Source organism: Myotis yumanensis, unplaced genomic scaffold (assembly GCF_028538775.1).
Source record: "Myotis yumanensis isolate MYYU_CA2020_CCGP unplaced genomic scaffold, mMyoYum1.0.hap1 SCAF_3, whole genome shotgun sequence".
Taxonomy (NCBI): domain Eukaryota; kingdom Metazoa; phylum Chordata; class Mammalia; order Chiroptera; family Vespertilionidae; genus Myotis; species Myotis yumanensis.
The window spans coordinates 213129202-213135201 of NW_027223754.1; positions in this window are offsets into that span (position 1 = coordinate 213129202).

Consider the following 6000-nt stretch of genomic DNA (forward strand, 5'->3'; position numbering starts at 1 on the left):
TGCAGATGATTTTTTAAAAATCACTGGATGCTGGTGTCAAAAATATTCATTCTAACGATTTTAGTAACATACTCCTGAGTTCGTCGTGTGTGTATAAATGTGTGTGTATAGATCCACATGAATACATCTCACGGGTTTGGGTTTCTGAGGGATGCTAACAGTGAGACGCATCTTCTGGTCAGGAACTTCTGAGTCTAACCGCAGGGCTTTGCAGATTACTCAAAGATGTCTGTTTGCAAAATGGGAGATAGAGAAATGATTGCAGTCATTTGGGCTACCAATTAGTAAATTTTATTTAAATTTTTTACTTTTTTAATATTGGTTTCAGAGAGGAAGGAGAAGGGAGAGAGAGAGAGAAACATCAATGATGAGAGAGAATCATTGATGGGCTGCCTCCTGCACGCCTCACACTAGGGATCGGGCCCACAACCTGGGACTGTGCCCTGACCGGGAATCGAACTATGATCTGGTTCATAGGTCGACGCTTAGCGACTGAGCCATGCAGTCAGGCTCAATTACTACATTTTAAATCAAAATTTAAATTTTGTATGTCTATATTTAGCATTCATTATCTTGAAGGCATTGACATACTGCTCTTATAACAACACCTGTGACTTAAATGTCATCTAAATGTTTTTTTTTTACTACCTTTTAATTTCTATCCTCAAATGAATTAAAGATGCTGGAACAAAAATGCCAGTCTTTACACACAGGAGGAGGACTTTAAAAACATGTCTTCTTGCCGAAACCGGTTTGGCTCAGTGGATAGAGCGTCGGCCTTCGGACTGAAAGGTCCCAGGTTCGATTCCGGTTAAGGGCATGTACGTTGGTTGTGGGCACACCCCCAGTAGGAGATGTGCAGGAGGCAGCTGGTCGATGTTTCTCTCTCATCGATGTTTCTAACTCTCTATCCCTCTCTCTTCCTATCTGTAAAAAATCAATAAAATATATTTTTTAAAAAAACAAAAAAAAAACATGTCTTCTCTCCTTGGTAAGCTCTGCACATGAACCTAAAGGGATCCTCTTGAGACTTAAAATGCAGGGAAGTTGAGGGCGAACTTTATAACATTTAAGATTTAACACAAAACCAGTCGTTTGGAGAAGAAAGCCCCCACGGTGCTGTCCAAGGTTCTGATCGGCCCCGCTGCATGGCCAGTGTGTGGGAAAACAGCTAAAACCCCTTCTCTCACATCCAAGCAATGGACGCGACCATTCCTTCCTCATCAGGCATTCTGTCATGTTTCTTGTTGTGAATGCTCCAGTGGACAGCAGGTACAGCTCTGTGGTTTAGGCAGCACACCGGGATGCAGGGGGGGGTGGGGGGGGGGGGTGGCGGGTAGAGAAGATCAGAGCCAAGGACATTTCTCAGAATTGTCTGATTTAGAAAAGAGCAACCCGGCCAGCGTGGCTCAGTGGCTGAGCATCGACCTATGAACCAGAAGGTCACAGTTGGATTCCCAGTCGGGGCACATGCCTGGGTTGCAGGCTCCACCCCCAGTAGGGGCCGTGCAGGAGGCAGCCGATCAATGATCTCTCTCATTGATGTTTCCATCTCTCCCTCTCCCTTCTCTCTGAAATCAATAAAAATATATTTTAAAAAGGAAAGAGCATGCTTTGCCTCCAAACATCCCAGCAATTGAAGTCAAGACGCCATGTGTCCTCCCCACCCTCCCCACACACACACTCACCATGTTCTGCCCCCAGCGAAGGCAGAGGAGGCTGGTCCTGGCCCTGGCCCTGCCCTGGGCTTTCGGCCTGTGTGTGCAGATTACACAAGAGACATGTGACCCTTGTCTTCTCCAGCTTTGCTCTTAAAGGCAACATAAATGTGATTATATTTCAGTGTTTAATCTTTAAAACTTCCTACCCACTTTTTAGGAAGTACTGCCAGTCACACACACATTCTCCCAGATAAAGAGGGAACACCTCACAACTCACTTTGTGAGGCCCGCATGACTCTGATAGCAGCACCCAAGAAGAAGAAAGGAGCAGCAGAGGCCCACCCCCCGCATGAACATGGACCCAGGTAGCCTACGCACATTATTGGCAAACTGTATCTTATTGGATGTGAGAGATGCGAGATGGGTATAGCTTTTTTTTAAAGCAAACAAACATCACAGCATTAACAGAAAATCATGATCAATTCAGACAAAAGTATGAGAAAATTCAACATCCAACTTGTGCTGTTAATTTTAGAATGAACACATTAGGGCTAGGAGGGAAGTTCCTGATTCTGATGGAGTATCTCTAAGAACTAAAGCAAGTATCAGGCGAGATGAAGAAACGTTGACATGCTCCTCTGACATTAGGAACAGGGCGAGGTCAGTCACAATTCACCTACGTTCGACCTTATAGTGGAAAGGTGACCAGGCCAATGAAATACTCCAGGAAAAAAGAGGCGGGAGGGAAATGCTTGCAAAAGCACTCAGACAGGCAATGGGCTTGTTTGTGTAGCTAATGCAGAAAAGTCTGGATGTGAAATGTTAGAGTTAATAAATGAATAACAAGGTTACTGGATACAGGGTACATATACAAAGGTTCCTGGACTTCTACATTCCAGCAACAAAGATTTAGAAAATAAGTTTTAAAATCTAAAATGTATAAGGAAATTTGAAGAGCCAAGAATGGCTGAGACACTGACAGAACAAGATGGGGATCAAAACTGGTCAAAGCAAGATCAGTACAGAGCGTTGTCCTGGCCCGAGGGCAGAAAAACGGGCCCAAGAAACAGTCCAGAGACGGACCCTCTGCGTGGACTCTTGGTGTATATTCACCGGTGCCACTGCCAAGCATGGAGAAGGGTGGTGGTTTCAACAAACCTTCAGGCACCATTGAATACCAGTGGTTCTCAACCTTCTGGCCCTTTAAATACAGTTCCTCATGTTGTGACCCAACCATAAAATTATTTCCATTGCTACGTCGTAACTGTAATGTTGCTACTGTTATGAATCGTAATGTAAATATCTGATATGCAGGATGGTCTTAGGCGACCCCTGTGAAAGGGTCGTTCCACCGCCAAAGGGGTCGCGACCCACAGGTTGAGAACCGCTGCTTTAGAGGATAAAGGAAACTTGACCCCTACCTTGTATCATATAAAAATATCAATCCTAGCAGTACTGTGAATCTGAATATGAAAAGCAAAATGCTAACATTTCTAGGAGATAGAGTCTCACAACCTTAGGGTAAGATTTCTTAACTATGTTACAAAAGCTGATCAGTGGACTTGGTTGAAAATTAAGAGTCACCAGTAAGCGTGGAAAGGCAGAGGGAGAAGATATTTGAAACAATTGAGAGAGGGTTCCTATTCCAAATATATCAAATTTGGGGGAAATGGGCGCAAGTCTTGAACAGGCACTTCACACAAAAGAGACCAATAGACACATGAAAAAGCACTTAACCTCATTAGTGATCAAGGAAATGCACGTTAAAACCACAATGAAAGCATCCCGGGTACCGCTAGAATAGCTGATCACCCAGGTCTTAAACCCCGGCTCGCAGGCTAGGAAGCGCAGGGACTGTCTGGTGTCACTTGGGCATGTCTAACCCCATTAGGGGCTGCATCACGTCCGCTCCTGGGTTCACCTGACCCCCGTACATCAGAACGTGCCTGTATTAGAGCTGGGCCTTCCCATGGGGAGCGGGCCCCATCCGGGCTGACTGCGGTCTCCCTCCGAGACGAGGAAACGGACACGGACACCAGGGCGTGCCTGCACGACGGCCAATCACGGGAGGCGGCGGCGAGAGGGCGACCGTCCGCAAGCCCGGGAGAGAGGCCTCGGGGGAAACCAGACTGCCCACTCCTGGGCCTCGGGCTCTGGCCTCCAGCCCTGGGAGAGAGCGGCTTTCTGTCGTTCAGCCCCCAGCCTGCCGCGTGCAGACGAAGGCAGCTGCACCGTGCTCGCTCGCGGTTGCATCGATGACACGCTTCGCCCTGCCCTCAGCTCCCAGGGTGCAGGGAGGCGGGCGTGAGCCGGAGGCCGCAGCGCAGCCCGAAGTACCTGCAGGAGCAGCTGCAGCGCAGGCGCAGGTGGGAGCGCTTCCTGCAGGCGACGCGGCCTGGGCTGAAGGGATGGGCCGGCCCGTGTGTGCATCAGGCTGGAGCCTGGGACACTGCCGCTGGGGGTCTCCGCGCTGCTGCTGAAGCTCACCTGCCGGGAGGCCTCGCACCCATCTGAGACGGTGGGAGCCCCGGGCGGGAGATTCTCACTCGCTGGCCGCAGGCGAACGAGGCAAAACGGATGGCGCGGAGGCCACGCAGGAGCAGCCTGGCCCCACGGGAGGATGCAGACCGGGGTCCAGTTCCCGGTTCTGGGCGCTCAGGAAGTTCAGGCCATCGGAGCGTCAGTCTCCCTCTTCTCCGTCGAGCAAGAACTAGGTGAGGATTCTCCCTGACAGAGCACAGCAGGGTCCTCGCTCAGCGGAGATGCCGGCCAACGCCACTGCTCTGGGGGTTCCTGCAGGGTGGGGTGGGGGGCGTACAACCCAAAGGGAGGCCCGCTTGGTGGCAGAGGGCGGAGCCCAGGCCAGGCTCAGGCGGCTGCCACCCGCCTGCCTCTAGAGCCGCAGGGTCCATGCGCATCCTTCCTCTCTTCTCTGCAGCCTGCTCACTCCTCCTCCAGGAAGCCTTCCAAGGGCGGGGTGCGCCTGGATCTGCACCTCCCTGACCCCTGGACTCTGCACCAGGGCCTCGGGCTGTTCCATGCGTCAGTACCACAGCTCAGAACAGGCGCTGGGGAGGAAGATAGATCTGCTGCCACAGGGAACAGCGCGTCTTTCACGGGGCTGCACTCGGTGCTGGGGGGAGACAGGACGCCCCACTGCCGCTCCCCGTTTACTTAGGGAAGAAGGGGACCCAGTCACCAAAATGCAGCTACGACTGGCAGGTGCCAGAGACGCTGCCACATCGGGCCCGCACATGGCAGGTGCCCAGTTACGTCGCATTCGACGCCCACGATTGTCCGGGGATAAGACGCCACGGAACTTTCATGGTGCATCCTGTTGCTGAAGCTGAGAGCCTACTGCGGACAGATGCTTCCTGTACATCATCCCGTCAGCACCCGGAGCTTCCCGGGGACTGGGAGACCCCAGTCCCGCCCCCACCTCTCCCCTCCCCTTCCCCAGGAGCCTGAACAGGACTGGCTCCCTCCCCGTCTCCCACCAGCCCTCACGCCTCCGGCCTAGCACCCGCCTGGCCTGGTCCCTCCACAGGCGGGTGGTGCCATCTATGCCCTCGCCCAGGTCCCCAGCCTCTTCCCCGCAGGCACAGGTCTCACCCACCCTAAAGGGAACCCTCCCCTCCAACTGCATGCACTGTGCAGCTCGCTTGTCTTCAAACTCTGTTCCCATCTCCCTAAAGGAACCTTGAAAAAATGGACACTGGCATTTCCAGTCGATACCTAAGTTTTTCACCTGAAGTCTTTATTGTTGCAGTAATTTGCAGCAAACATTAGAGGTACTTTAAAACAGAGCTATGATATCATTCCTGTAATTGAGTCCAGTAAAATCGAAATATAAAAAAATGCACCCACCTTCATCCATTTAAAAAGTGAGGATGCTTTTTTTTTTAACATTTGGAAATAATACTTTCCCTCTGGAATCTGCATCTTCATGTCCTTCCTCTCGCAGAACTTCATCCTAATGTGTTATTTTTAGGCTTGAAGTCGTACAGGATATGCATGGTGGCACGCACACAAATTCTGGCCATAACAGCAGTGAATTAAAATCTGTAACAAACAGACACCTGGAAAATACCTGAATATTTGGAAATTTAAAAACACACTCCTAGCCCTGGCCTGTTTTGCTCAGTGGATAGAGCGTTGGCCTGCGGATTCAAGGGTCCCAGGTTCGATTCCGGTCAAGGGCATGTATCTGGGTTGCGGGCACATCCCCAGTGGGGAGTGTGCAGGAGGCGGCTAATCGATGTTTCTCTCTCATCGATGTTTCTAACTCTCTATCCCTCTCCCTTCCTCTCTGTAAAAAATCAATAAAATGTATTTTTTT